The sequence below is a fragment of the Petaurus breviceps genome, unplaced genomic scaffold (genome assembly GCF_028583685.1).
Source record: "Petaurus breviceps papuanus isolate PSGF00001 unplaced genomic scaffold, PetGlider_PUasm1.0 173, whole genome shotgun sequence".
Lineage (NCBI taxonomy): Eukaryota > Metazoa > Chordata > Mammalia > Diprotodontia > Petauridae > Petaurus > Petaurus breviceps.
The window spans coordinates 15,832,541-15,848,386 of NW_027185759.1; the positions used below are offsets into that span (position 1 = coordinate 15,832,541).

Sequence of the window (15,846 nt, forward strand, 5' to 3'; positions counted from 1 at the left end):
AGGAAGTGGTCCTGGTCTCAAAGCCGTCCTGTTTCAGGCGGACCAATCAGGAAGATCTCCCGGCCTAGCGCGGGAGGAAAGCGAGGCCGGAACGACTGTTTCAGCCGCCGGCGGCTGCCGGGAGCGTTTAACCGCTGCACGGAGTCTGGGGGCGGGGCCGAGCGCCGAGGCTGGCGGCGTCCCAGTCGGCAGCAGGGGAGCGTGGTGAGCTTCCATTGGCCGAGCGTCGTTCACGTCACATCCAGAGACACGCGCACAGCGTCCTCGGTCTCCTGGTCACCTGGGGAGGGCGGTTGTACTGTAATAGGACTTTCCTGACCTCCGAGCGCTTACCTTCCCGGGTAGGTAGGTAGTGTGTTAACGCGTGCGCATTTCATAGATGAGAAGCACCGAGGCCTCCCCGGGCGGTTCCCCAGGACCCCCAGAAAGGATGGACTGCTCCACGTGCAACCCTTCCTGCCTCCCCTCCCCTAGCCCCGCAGGGGACCTCTGCCGTCATCCTCCTCGGAAAGGCGGGGAAACTGAGGCACGGAGGCGAAGTGGCCAAGGGCGCCCCCGAGCCCCGGGCTTGGCCACCTCGGGTCTCCCCGAACCTCCGGGTTCGCTTTGTCGGGCACCGGACCGCTTGTAGACTGCCGCGAGCCTTGGGGCGTCTCCGTCAGCGCAGCCTCCGCCTTCCCCTGGGCATCCCCTCTTCCTTCTCCGACCTCCCCTCACTCTCCTCTGCTGCGTCTTCGTCTTCGTCCAGGCTGTGCTCGCTGCCCTGCCCGGGGCCCGCAGAAGCTCGGCCCGGCTACACGCAGAAGGCTCTCGGATGGTCTTCCAGCGCTCGTCCCTGGTCTGCAGCTCCCGCTGGGACATCTCGGCCTGGCTGTCGCGGGCTCCACTCCAAGCCCTCTGCTCCTGCTGACTTCCTTCCCTGTCATAGCCACTGACACCGCCAGGCTCCCAGTCCCCCGCGCCGGCACTTTGGACTCCCCCATGGCCCTCACCCTGTAGGCTTCAGTCAGTTGACGAGTCCTGGCACCATCTCTTGTATGTTTCTCCTCTGATTCTGCCCGCAGTCTGGTGCATGTCCAGACAATGAAATAGGCTTCTGACCGAGCTTCCTGTTTCTAACATGGCTCTTCGATAGTGGGCTTCGTCTTCAAAAACCACGGGCCTGTCCATATCATCCCCTCTTCAATAAACTTCAGCGGTTCTCTGTCACCTCCAGGATCAAATATTCATAAAATGCTTCTGTTTGGCATTAAAGCCTTTCACAATCTGCTTCCCCCTGCCCCTTTCAGGTTTCTTTCCCTCCACCCCTTCCTCTTCTGTTCAGTGACTGGCCTCCTTGCTGTTCATTGCATAAGACACTTCATCTCCCACCTTGGAACATTGTCACTGGCTGTTCCCGGTGCTTGAATTCACCCTCATCTCTGCTTTCTGGCTTCCTTTAAGTCTTAGCTAAAATCCTAAGGGCAGCTGGGTGGCGTAGAGAGCACCAGTTCTAGAAATCAGGAGGATGAGTTCACATCTGGCCTCCAACACTAACTATGGATCTCTGGGCAAGTCACTTAACCCTGTTTGCCTCAATTTCCTCATCTGTAAAAATGGAGAATGAAATGGCAAACTACTGCAGTATCTCTGCCAAGAAAATCCCCAGGTCTGACATGACTGAAAATAACTAAATAACAAAAATCCCACTGTCAGCAAAAAACCTTTCCAAGGGCTCCTTAATCCTGGGACTTTCCCTCTAAGATTCTCTCCAATTTATCCCTTATATATCTTAATGATATGTCGTTGTTTTCATGTCTCTTCCATTAGACTGAGCTCCTCGAGAACAAGGACTGTTTTTTCTTTCTTGCCTGTTTGTGTTTCCCTAGTATTTAACTCATTGCCTGGCACAAAGTATATGTTTAAATGCTTATTGACTTAACACCACAAGCCCCCAGAACTTTTTCCTCCCATTTACCATGAGCCCCACTTTCTCTCCCAGGGCCTTAATTCAGGCTCTTCACCTTATAGAAGAATCCTAAACATTTGTCTGTTCTCTGGAAGAAAATCAGGTGTAGTTTGTTCAAAAGGCAATAACCTCTCCCACTGGGCTTGCAGTTTCTTGGACAAGATACTCCACTCTATTCCCCATTCCTGTGTCCTTCATGCCTGGCATGCTTGGCCCTGCAGCTTCCTTGATTTCATTTAAGGGTCAGCTCTGATCCCACCATCTGCAGAAGGCCTTTTCTAGTGCCCTTGCTGCAAAGCTGAAGCCTCCTCTCTTACATTACCTTCATTTACTCTGTGTCCTATGAACCTTGTAGTCACATGTAAACTCTTCTGCTAAAATGTATGCTGCTTGAGGACAGGGACTCAGCACAGTATAAACTTAGTAAAGTTAAGTGTCTCAGTGGATAGAGCTCTGGGCCTGGAGTCAAAAAGACCTGAATTAAAATCCAGCCTCATACACTTAGTAGCTGTGTGACCCAGTCTAGTCATTAACTTCTGTTTGGTCCATTCTGATTTTTAGGAAGTTTGTTGCCTGTGCAAGGTTTTGTATCTCTTATGCCAAGCTATTCTCTTAAAATGCCTTCTTACATAGCTCTCATTTCTTTCTTTTCTCTCTCTTTTCTTCCTTCCTTCCTTCCTTCCTTCCTTCCTTCCTTCCTTCCTTCCTTCCTTCCTTCCTTCCTTTTTTCTTCTTTTCTTTCTTCCTTTCTTTTTCCTCCTTCTCTTCCTTCATTTTTCCTTTAATGTTCTTTCATCTACAAGGAAAATAAATCACATTTTTTAACTTCTTAAAAAAAAAAAAAACTTCCATCATCTTTCCTAGGACTTCTGTTGACTTTGTTTCCAAGCTGTGGTTTTCTTTGGGGCTTGGTTTGTTGATGTTTTGGAGTCATCCTCTTCTTCTGGGTTTGTGACTTGAGCATCTCTGTTATCAGCTTAGTTTCTTGTGGTGGGATTCTTTTTTTTTTTTAATTATTGGCTTAATCTTCCAACCTACTTCCTGATTTTGGAATTGATGTTTGGGCCAGGCTCTGGGTGCATCTGGGGTACATATCTGGCCTGTGCATCTGCTTACGTCCTTCTGTTTCTTGGGAGAATTGTGTTGAATTATTTCAAGATCTCAGAGATAGTTCAGGCTGCAAGCATTGCAGATCCCAGAGTGATGTGATCTGGGGCTCACCCTCTGAGCCATTTGGTCTGAACTCTGCAAATTCCTCAGTTAGGTATGGGTCTGTTGGCTTGTTCTTGTTTGGAAATTTCAATAAACTGAAGAATAACCAAGGCAGAAAGCCCCGCACAGAGGTAGACTGGAGGGTAGCACTGAGACCCTATTCTCCTGTTGGGATCAGTGCTACTCTCCCTTCTGAACTTTTTCTTCTCTCAGTACATGACTAGGGTTCCACTTTGCCTAGGTGTAGGTTCCCTCCTCAGTCCACCCTGTATCTGTGACCTGGAACTGGGCATTATTGGACCGAGCTGCCAGATGGCACTTGTTCCTGCACCTTGAGCTAGTTCTAGGGTCCCCTGGGATCTCTTCCTAACCCAAGGCTTCTTGCTCAGGTGCCCAAGCTTAGCCACCTTTCAGTCTCTGGCTGCTGAAATGCTAAACACACAGCATACTCATGGCCCAACCACTCTGCAACATTAGAAGGCTTCTGTTTGTCTTCCTAAGATGATTGGGCTGGAAAAATGACTTTCTGTGATTTTTTTTTTCTTGAACTTTCAGGTTATTTTTTAGATCTTTGTGAATGACGTGGTGGGAGAGCTAGACTGTACTTCCAGCTACTGAGCCATCCTGATTCCTTTCTAAAAGCTGCTTAAGGTTGGCTGGCTAAGCATTCTCCACCGAAAATCTTAGTGGGGAAGCACATTTGTGGATATTCTGAGGATGGCATTAAAGAATTCCTCCAGCTCCTCAGGGGATGTATCCCTAGAACCCTGATGGAGAACGCCTGCCCAGTTGCTTAGTGGGACTAAGAACTGGAATAAGGATCCTGAGAACTTAAATGAGCCACAACTGGTTGACAAGTAGATTGTGAGTTCCTTGAAGGCAGGATGATCTTTTGCCTCTCTCTTTGTATCCCCAGTGTTTCATAGGAGCTTAATGAATACTTATTAATTGATTAATTGATACACTTCTCAGTAGTTCCATGGAGGAATAATTGATGGTAGTAAAAGTAAAGAAATCCTAAAAAATCCAACAATCACCACTTGAAAGAAGTCCCAAGTTGAAAACTCATAGTAACATTATAACTAAAAAATTATAGCTCCAAGTCAAGGAGAAAATATTACAAGCAACTAGGAAGAAACAATCTAAATATTGTGGTGCTACATTCAGGAAAACAAAAAATTGTATATTAAAAGACTGAAGGGCATGGAACATGATAATCTGAAGAGTGAAGGAGCTGGGTTTGCAACCAAGAATAACTTACTGAGTAAAAGTGAGTGTAATACTGCAAGGAAAAAAAATTATATTTAATTAAAGGACTTTCAGGTATTCTTGAGCAAAGGATCAGAACTGAACAAAAAAATTGACCTACAAGAATCAGGAAAAACATAAGGTAAACATTGAAAGATCAATTATAAGGGATTTAATAAAGTCAAAATGTTTACCTTTTTTGAGGGTGAAATGTAATCTGTAAGTCTTAAGAATATTATCATTACTAGGGTAGCTTGAAAGAGCTTATATGGATAGAAGGCTTGGGCTTGAATTTGATTATGATAGGATGATTCTAAAAATTCGGTAGGGAGAGGCAAAATGGAGCAATTATTTCATAGAAATGAGGTGTGAATGGAAGAACTGTTAACAATGGAGAGTAGGAGAGGGGTGGAGGGCTGGTAGTACTAGAACCTTATTTTTATCCTACTGGGTTAAAGAGGGAATAAAATATTCGGAAGGGTATAAAAGTCATCTTAACTTACAGAGAAATGGGAGGGCCTGTAGGTAGAAGTGAGGAATTCTTAGAAGGTTGTGCAGATTAAGAAATAGAAGGACATCTTTCCCCCCAAGATGGCGCTGAAAGCAAAGAAGGAAGCTGTTGTCCCCCTTGAAGGCCAAGAAGGTGGTGCTCAAGGGTGCCAATAGCCATAAAATGTCCATAGCCACAAAAAGAAAATCCAAACATCCCAACGTTCCAGTGACCCAAGACATTTGAAGGCAGCCCAAATAGCTTTGGAAAAATGCCCCTTGGAGAAACAAGCCTGATCACTAAACCATCATTAAGTTTCCCTATACCACTGAATCTGCTATGAAGAAGACTGAGTACAACACCCTAGTCTAAATTGTGGACGTCAAGGCCATCAAGCATCAGATCAAGCAGGCCATAAAGAAGCTGTATGACCAGTCAACATGGCCAAGATCAACACACTAATTTGACCTAATGGAGAGAAGACCTGTGTCTGACTTCCTCCAGAAAACGATGGTTTAGATGTTGCCAACAAAATTGGAATCATCTAACTTCCTGTGAAGAGCTGTTTCCCATTCCACCTACAATGAAGTTTTCCAGAATAAAAAAACAAAGAAATAGAAGGACAAGGGAAAGAAATAAGCAAGGGACCTAAGGGGTGCAGATTTGGGAGGCAATAATCAAATAAATTAGGTGCTTGAGGGAGAGATGCAATAAAAAGATAGGGAGAGAAGGATGAGCAGTGAGGGAAACTAAGAGGAAGGGGAATACACAACTAGTAATTACAACTTTGAATATGAATGCAATAAAATTGGTAGTTTTTTCATTCTTTTTAATAAATTATTGGTTCTATGATTTGTTCTTTAATATTAGGTTAGTCTCCAATTAATTTTTAATCTGTGTTTCTATGATCCTTTTTTTACATATCATACCGAAACATATGGGATGCAGCAAAAACAGTAATATATCTCTAAATGCTTACATTTACAAAATAGAGCAAATCAAAGAATTGGGTATGCAGTTTTTTAAAACCTAGAAAAAAATTTTAAATCCCCAATTAAATACCAAATTAGAAATCTTAAAAATTGAAGGTGAGATTAATAAAACAAAGTAAGAAGACTATTGAATCAATAAATAGAAGTAGAAGTTGATTTCATGAAAAAATACAGTAAACTAGATAAAGCATTGGTAAATATGATTTTTAAAAAGAAGAAAAATAATATCAAAAATCAAAAGGTTAATTAATGAAGATGAAATCAGAGCAATTATTAGGAGTTATTTTGCCCAATTCTATGCCAATAAATTGAACAGTTTAAGTGAAGTGGCAGAGGATTTACTAGAATATAAATTGAAGAGGAAATAGAATATCTAAATCTATTTTAGAAAAAGAAATTCCACAGACTCTAAATGAGCTTCCTAAGGAAGAAGCTTCAAGACCAGATGGATTTACGAGCGAATTTGAACAAATATTTCAAGATCAGCTAATTGCAGTATGAGACTATCGAAAGGTAAGAAGTTAGAATCCTGCCGAGCTCTTTCCATGAAATAAATGTGGTACCAATAACCAAAAGGAGCAAAAGCACAATTGCAGGCCAGTTCCACTCCCGAGTGTGGATGCGGAACCCTCGACAATAAAACACCAGCTGGGTTGTTGTTTGTCCTTGGTCTGCCAGAGGACCCGCTAAATCAGGAAGGCTATGTCTTGACTTGCAAGTGAGTTGAATTTAAGTGAGGCCGAGCTGTGCAAAGTCAGCTCCGCTCTGGGTCCAGTGGCAAGACTTGGGTCAGGATGACTAGAGATGGCTCTGGATGCACTGGGAGGCCTTGGCCTTTTTAAGGCTAAGGTCTTTCCCTGGTTTCAGTTTGTCTGAAGCAACCCCCATTCCGTGATTAAAACTAGGTAAGAAATGAGGCGAAAAGTGGCCTCTTTAGGTTTACCTACTCCAAAAAAAAAAAAAAATCAATCTGGGATGGAAAGACCCTCAGGCTTTCTGTCCAGAAGAGAAATAATTCCTATTTACACTCATTCTAAGCCAACAAAACCCAAACAATGACCAACTGGGCTTGGATTGAGACCCATTGTTGTCCAGTGAGAATCAGGGTGATTTGGGTTTCAAGTAGCTCTATTTGAATCCCAATGGGCTTTCTCAAAGCCTGGTTTCCCAGATTTCTATTTCAAGAAATTTATATTCCTTTGGGCGAAGCACCACATATAAGTGTATGATTTCTTACGTGGAAGGAGGGAGAGAGGAAGGGAGAGGGGGGGTAAGGAGGAAAGAAGGAATCCATAAACATTATACATTGTGACCAAGTGGGATTTTATATCAGGAATGGAGCCATGGTTTAATATAAGGAAAGATAATAACATAATTGATTATATCAGTAACAAAAAATCATATGATTATACCAATAGATTCAGAAAAAGCTTTTGATAAGATACAATATTCATATGAAAAACGCTTGAAAGTGTAGGTATAAATGGACTTTTCCTTGAAATGATAAGAAGCATCTACCTAAAACCACCAGTAAGCATTATTTGCAATGGAGATAAGCTGGAAGGCTTTATAATATCATCAGAAGTGAAACAAGGATGCCTGTATTCTGTATATGCCTGGATCACCAGTATTATTTAATATTGTATTAGAAATGCTAGTAAAGCAATGAGAAGAAAAAGAAATTGGGATGAGCAATGAAGTAATAAAACTAGTTTTTTTGCAGACGATAAGACGTACTTGGAAAATCCTAGAGATTCAACTTAAATGCTACTTGAAACAATAATTTTAGAAAGTAGCAGGATATAAAATAAACCCATGTAAATCATCTGCATTTTTATACATTATCAACACTCTGCAAGAAGAGATAGTAAAAGATATCCTGTTTAAAATAACTGTAGACAGGATAACATAAAGGAATATATCTGCTAAGATAAACCTAAAACTTTTTATAAAAATAAAGTCAGATTTAAATAATTGAGGACATATTAATTGTTCAGGAGTGGGAGAGCCAATAATAAAAATGATTCTACCTCAACTAATCTACTTATTTAATGTCATCATAATTAAATTATTTTTTAATGAGCTAGAAAAAATGAAATTAATTTGAAAGAACAAAAAGTCAACAATATCAAAAGAATTTTGAAAAGATGTAAAGGAAGGAAGTCTAGCAGTACCAGATTGTAAACTGTAATATAAGGCAATAATTCTCAAAACTATCTGACACTGGCTAAGAAATAGTAAGGTGGTCAATGGAACAGAGTAGACATACGATACACAGTAGTGAATGATTATAGTAACCTTGTGTTTGACAAATGTAAAGATTTAAGCTTTGGGAATAAGAATATGGTATGGTAAAAAATGGGAAAACTGAAAAGTAGTCTGGCAGAATTTGGGTATAGATCAATATCTTACACCATTTACCAAGATAAGGTCAAAAATAGATATATGGTCTAGATATAAAAGGAGATAAGAGTAAATTAGAAGAATGTGGACTACATTACTTATCAGACATGGATAGGAGAGTAATTTATGAATAAGTAAGAGCATTGTGAGATGTAAACTGGATAATTTTCACTGCGTTAAATTAAAAAAGGTGTGTGCAAATAAAACCAATGTAACCAAGGTTAGAAGGAAAACAAAACATTGGGAAAAAATAATTTATAGACAGTTTCTCAGGTAAGGGTCTAACATCTGAAATATATAGAGAATAGTGTCAAATTTATAAGAATGTGAATCATTTCCTAATTGAAAAGTGACCAAAAGATATGAATGGGGAGTTTTTGGATGCAGAAATCAAAGCTATTTGTAGTCATATGAAAAAATGTTCTAAATTATTTTGATCAGAGAAATTCAAATTAAAATAGCTTTGGGGTATTACCGCATATCTATCAGATTGGCTAAAATGATAGAAGGGAATAATGACAAATTTTGGAGGGGATATGGAAAAAATTAGGGCATGAACACACTGTTGGTGGAACTGTGAAGTGATCCAGCCATTCTGGTGAGCAATGTGGAATTATGCCCAGAGATATAAAACTTTGAATACCCATTGACCCAGCAATACCACTATTAAGCCTGTTTCTCAGGGTGATCAGAGAAAAAGGAAAAGGACCTATATGTTCTAAAATATTTATAGAAGTTCTCTTTGTGGTGGTAAAGAACTGGAAATTGAGATGAAGTTCATCAATTAGAGAATGACCAAACAAGTTGTGGTATATGATTATGATGGAATATCACTATGCTATGAGAAATGATGGCTAGGTTGATTTTAGAAAACCATGGAAAGACTTGCATGAAATAATGAAGAGGGGAATGAGCAGAACAAAGAGAACATTGTATACTCTGTAACTGTGAATGACTAAGCTATTCTGAGTATTATAAATATTCAAATCAGCTACAAAGGACATATGAAGGAAGGTGCTATCCACCCCCAGAGAAAGAATTGATAAATAAAAGGGTGTATAGTATGGTTTTACATAAACCCATCTCTGTGTTAAATGGTGGCCTAGAAGGAGACTGCATGGAACTTAAAATGTAACAAAAATTTTTTAAATTAATTTTTTAAAAAGTAAAGGGATCCTGCTCTCATTCACCATTAATATTTGTTCAGTTGAATTGAATGACTAACTCTACTTCCTCAGACAATTTGAAAGCCTGTTGGTAAAACATTAAGGCAGCTAGGTAGCACAACAGACAGTATGCCAGGTCTGGAGTCAGGAAGACCGCCACAGACACTGGCTGTGTAACCTTGGGCAAGTCACTTAACCCTGTTTACCTCAGTTTCTTTATCTGTCAAATGAACTGCATAAGGAAATGGCAAACCTCTCCAGGATCTTTGCCAAGAGGACCCCAAGTGGTGTTACAAAGAGTAGGGCGTGACTGAAACAACCAAACCACAGCAACAAAACATTGCTGTGTGTCAGCCATATGTCACAGAATCTAAACACTCAGGAAAAGGAAACTTTTTTCTATTAACAGAACTTGGAAACAGTAGGAAACAATGACTTGGAGAACCCTGCAATGGTAAAATAACAATTTAGTTTTGTTTTGTTTTCTTAATGGGATGTAACATCCCCATCCCTGGAGTGTCCCTTTTGCTGTCTGCTGAGTTGAATGGGAAAGGCTACATGAAGAACATTCTAAGATTCATCAGAGCTGTTTGGCTGAAGCTTGCAGTTAAATGTATATCATTACTGGCTATCTTTTATTTTGAGACCTGCACTTGCATAAATTTTATGATGCCTATTATCATAATACCTAATTCACAGACACAGTGTGAAGATAAATGATGTAATACATAGGAAACAGCTTGAGGTCCTAAGAATAAATGTACCATGTAATTTCAAGGTGTTATCATTATTGGTAGAAGAATAGAAAAGCAAACTGCATCTCATAAACAGGCACACTTCATTTCCTTCACATGCATTAGTTCTGTGAGTTGTCATGTTTATTTTCTTCTCAACCCTTCTTTTTTTAATATATGGACAAAAGCTGAGTCTGCTTAATGAATTTGATTAAAGCATTGCCAATACCAAATTCCATCAATACAGTTCACCCTGAGCAGCTTGGCAACATGGAGACAACCATGACAGTGTTGACAGGGGTTATTCCCTTGATGCTAAATGCATCTGTAGATCCATCAGTTCTTAGTCCATTGAGAGTATAAATCTATTGAATACTGTCATTCATTATTTTGTTCCTTATATTTCCATTTCTGCTCACATAATGAAACGTGACTTATTCAAAGTTCTTGGCCTCCTGTCCAACAAATCATAGTACAATGAGATCCAGTCTGTAAGTTGGGTGGTCCTGTTGTTGATTATTGCTTCATTGCACCTTTTGTACATTACCAGTTCAATTTAACATTTATTAAACACCCGGTACCCAACACCTTAAATTAATTCAATCATCTGGCACACCATATCTTAGGTAGAATTCTTCGTTATGCCAGCATATGAAGATTCTATACATCTTTTTCCATGAAAAATTAAGAGACTTCCTAGCCTCTGCCATTCATTGTGGACCTATATTTGGATATATAAATCATTGAGAGTCACATTGTAGAGTTAAACATTTGTGTCCCTCTCTTCATGGGCCTTTCCTCATTGCACAATTCTGTGTTGATGCAGCTAATTCTAATCTAGGTCATATCTTGCCAAAGTTGGTGACTAAATTAAATATATTCTACAACCTCCCAGACTTCCAGGCCATCTCTGTGCACTGAGTACTGTGAAGAGGGCTTATTTTGGATGTTCAGTTTGTAAAATTGAGAGTTGTACTTATTAAGTTTTTTAACTTAGGTAGGTGTAATGCGAATGTAAATTTTAAAGATCTTCCCTGCCCCTAGGCTAAAGTGCACCAGAAGCCTGGGGAGGGAGGCTTGTTTTTCAGTAGATACTTTTTGATTGGCCAGTGGGTCAATAAGGTTGTTACATTCTCTGAGCCAGGAGAAGGCTATATAAGCCCTGATGGGGAGCTTTGTTTTGGGACTCACTTTGAGAAGTGTTCTGTGATTTGATCTGAATTCTGGGAAGCCGTTGTTGAGAGTCCCCCGGCTTTGAAAAACCCAGAATGTGGAAACCCAGATGTTGACTGGGTATGGATGTAATGGTTGGACAGTTTAGAAATCTGTCTACTTGATGTTTCTGTCTTGATAATTATGCCTGTATACTTTGAGGTTCAGGGTGCTGACCTTTTCTCCTGAACAAGGTAAACGATATATGTCTGACTGATTAAAGTAAGCTTGTTAACCCATTTTGAGTTGCTTTCCTTTAACAAAGCAGATCCAAGAACCTGTGTGAGCAGGCACCCTGGGGACACTGGGGTGCTTGCTGCAACAGTAGGCAAATGAAAATTTTAAATAGTGATCAAATGTTGAAATATTTTCCATTTCACTAGAGGTTATTGACCTTTCAAAAGTTGGATGGTGAAGTTCTGGTTTCTGTCTTTCAATCTTGCTTGGAAAAGTGGGGAAAAGGATGCCAGGGAACAGACACTGAAAATCACCTCCATTGTGACATATCGTAATTGTCTCCAACACAGAAGCTAATGGGGTCATTGTCTTTATAGTCATGATGTACAGGTATAAGCTGCTTTAAGAAAACCTGATATTCAGAAATTGGAACTTGTAATATTGGAAATTATGTAATGGTAGTTTGCATTATAAAATGTTGCTTAACAGAATGATTCATCATTTAATTGTGTAGTTATTCCTTACTGGATTTGAAAAAATTCAATTTGTGAAAACTTAATTAGAATGCATCATTATATGATGCATAAACTATCTTTATCCATATTAAACATGTATTTTTTCCTGATGCTGTACTTATCACTATAAAAATGCTCAAATAACATTATTAAATTGGTTTATACACGATGACTGAAAACCCAAATATTACTGTTTTTAGCATGGTATTGATTCCTGCAGAAAATTTTATTTTCCATTTAAAAACATCATTGCATTTTATTTGGAAAAACTCAATAAAGATGACTAGCCACCTCTGGTGGAAAAAAGTTGGAATTGCAGAAAAGTCTGAATCATGTATCACTTCATAGTCTAGTAGCATTTTTCCTCATTAATTCATGTTGAACAGATTATTAAAGTGTTTATTGTAATTTCATTTATAATTTCAATAATTTTATTATAAATACCATTGTTTATTATTCTTGGTCACTATTAACCAGAAAGGTAATTTTGTTGTTGTTATGTAGATGTTTTCAGTCATGTCTGACTCTTTGTGACCCCATTTGGGTTTTTATCGACAGAAATACTGGAGTGGTTTGTTATTTCCTTCTCCAGCTCATTTTACAGATGAGGAAACTGAGGCAAACAGGGTGAAGTGAGTTGTCCAGGGTTACATGGCTAGTAAGTGTCAGAGGCCAGAGTTGAACTCAAGAAGGTACTTTTCCTGACTCCAAGTCTGGCTTATGTCCATTGTATCCCCTAGCTGCCCATTCTTGATTATTATTAACCAGAAAAGTATTACCTTAAATACAGAATGATTTTGAGATTGATTAGCTAAATGGCAATTAGTACTTTGAATAAGTTAATTTTATTACTATGGAATGTGAAAAAGAGTAGCATTAGATATAGTCACTCTTATAAAGTGAGACTGCTTTTTAACAATTATTTCAAACCTTTCCCTAATCTTGAGCCTCTCTGTCTCCTGGCGCAGGTCTTCCACATCCTTAAAAAAAAAATCCTCACTTGACCCTCCCATCCCCTCAAGCTGTCCTCCTTCATTTCTTCTCTCTTTCAGAGACAAACTCCTAGAAAATACTACCTTCTCTTCTCCATTCACTCCCTTCTTAATCTGACTGCTCTTTTCAAAGTTACCTGTGTTCTCATGAACTGCTAGCTCTGATAGCCTTTTCTCCATCTCTGTCTTTCTGGAACTCTCTGCCAAGTTTGACAGGGTTGACCACCCTATCCTCCTGGATACTTTGGTCTGGGTTTTCTTAACACTGATGTCTCTTCATTCTGCCTGACTTATTGACTGTTCCTTGTTGTTTGGTCATTTCAGTCATATCTGACTCTTCCTGACCCTATATGAGGTTTTCTTGGCAGACATACTGGAGTAGTTTTCCATTTCCTTCTTCAGTTTGTTTTACAGATGAGGAAACTGAGGCAAGCAGGGTCAAGTGACTTGCCCAGGGTCATAGAGTTAGTAAGTGTATGAGACCAGATTTGAACTCAGGTCTTCTTGACTCCAGGCCTAACGCTCTATCAGCTGTGCCACTTACCTAGCTGAGGAGCCTCCCCCTTTACCTCTTGGTATAAGTCGAGTCACTTTTCACCTTAGACTCAAATGCTACAAAAAGCCCCAGCTGGTGCTCAAGTCAGATTGTCTTGAAGATTTTGCCAGTTCTTCCTCAGTCGATGGAAAAAGGTTTGTCCGAAACACGTGCTAGTTCAGTGCAAAAAGTTCATGCGTGCTCCAGACCTTCAGCCTCCCAGAAGCAGATCCCTAGTATCTTCTCTGTGGATGGTGCATTCTTGGCAAACTGATGGTACTTGCATATATGGCAGCCTTCCAGTATGGAAACATTAAGCTGCAAGACTGTGTTGAGCACTGTGCTAAGTGAACAAAAGTTAAAAACAAAAAACAAAAAACCCAAACGATCCCAGCAATCGAGGAATTTCATTTTGATGAAGAATACCTTTGGGGAGCGGTGACCAGGAAGGGAGGTTTGATTTGGAAAGCTCCTGGAGTGGAGCCCCAGGGGAAGCAGGTTGACTTACCCTTTCCAGGATAAATGGCAGTTGATTATATTATAGTTCCATAACTATAAAGGGCCCAGGGGGAGGTGGCTTTGGAATGAAATGTACTATGACTATAGCCAGGCTTAGGTGTAGTGGGCATTGCCTCTTCAGGACCTCAGGGGCCCCAGTGGGAATTACTAAGGTGAAGAAGTAAAAAAAAAAAAAAAGAGCTTTGGCAGGGAGGCTTCTTTAGAGGCTGGACCAAAGGAGGAAGGCTGGAGATTGATGGAGAGGAGTTTTGAGGGTTGAAATAAGGGAGAAAAGGAAACTCACTTTGGTTGGACCCTCTTTTCTCCATGAAGAGGAGAGTTCCTTTGTGAAGGAGGGTAGAGGGGGTAGTATGGGGGCTGGAGAAGAGAAGATTTTGAATAGCTCTTGTGGGAGGTATCAATTGAGAAAGAATTAGAGGCCAACTACAGAGCAATGAGAGCCTGGTTGGGATTAGATAACTTTGGAGTGAACTTAGTTGGCCCCTAGTTGTTAGTGGGATGGGGACAAGGGGAGAGTAGCTTCGAGGGTTAAGAATAACAAAGAATTGAATTGGTCAGTCACTGAGTCAGCACTGGAAAAGGGACAAAGGGAGGCCAGAAAGGGGTGCTCCACTGAGGTGCAGGGTGACAGGTGGGAGTTCCCAGTGCAGAAGTGAGGCTGCAGGGGAAGCACAAGGACAAGAGATTATGAGCAATGGGGATATTCAGATTCCCTCCTGTGAGTGTAGGAGTTGGGGAAGACTGGAAACCGGGTGTTAGACTCTTTGGTAAAGGAGGCAGAATGCATGGCTAGAAAACATGACGAGACCTCTTGTGACAAAATGCTGGAGATGGAAGCAGGCGACCTCAAAGGCAGATGGGGTGCAGGGTGATAGGTGACAAGTTCTGTCAGGTCTACTGCTGGGTTCTTTTAGTAGGAGTTCCTTTCTTTTAAACATTTTTATTTAAAATTTTGGGTTCCAAATTCTATCCCTTCCTCCTCCTTTCCCTTCCCCCTCCCTGAGATGGTAAGCAATCAGATATAGGTTATATACGTGCGATTATGTAGAACATTTCCATATTAGTAATTTTGTACAAGAAGACTTGTATACAATAAAGAAGAAAGTGAAAAATAGCATGCTTCTATGTGTATCCAAACTATCAGTTCTTTCTCTGGAGGCAGATATTGTGCTTCATCATTAGTTCTTTGGGATTGATTGTTTTAGAAAAAGGATTACACAAGACATTGAATTTCTAGTGTTATTTACAGTTTGGCTGGTTTTTAAAGGAAACGTATTTCTCATAATTACTACCTTGTGCATTTATATTGATATATTTGTAATGTAGATATTTTAACAAAGTAGCAAGAAAAGCAACCTATCTATGTCCCTTTCATCTCTTTTATTTTTCCCCAGTTACATGTAAAAACAATTTTAACATTCATTTTTAAAACGTTGGGTTCCAATTCTAGTATTTCATTTTATGCATTTAAACCATTCTGAGGATGGTTCTGTAGGCTTTCTCATACTGTTCTTTGTATATTGAAATGTGTGCCTGTTCATGATTAAGATCACAATAAATTTTTTAAGCAAAAAAAGAGAAGGATGAATTAAAGAAAAAGGACAGTTGAGACTGAGGGCCTGGTTAGGAAGCTACTGGAATAGGCTAGGTACACAGCAACCAGGGCTCGTCCTAGTGTGGTGGCCAAGGGAGGGAAGGGAAGG

At 40.2% G+C, this 15,846-nt stretch overlaps 1 long non-coding RNA gene across 2 annotated transcripts; it reads left to right on the forward strand.

The window, feature by feature from the left end:
* The first annotated feature begins 146 nt into the window (after nucleotides 1-146).
* LOC138157709 (uncharacterized) lies at nucleotides 147-8,514 on the forward strand. 2 transcript variants are annotated; one of them, XR_011167437.1, is made up of 2 exons: nucleotides 147-345; nucleotides 3,716-8,514. It is a non-coding gene; the product is annotated as an uncharacterized lncRNA (long non-coding RNA). The 2 variants fall into 2 exon arrangements; XR_011167438.1 differs by having other exon boundaries at nucleotides 147-341.
* The last annotated feature ends 7,332 nt before the right edge of the window (nucleotides 8,515-15,846 follow it).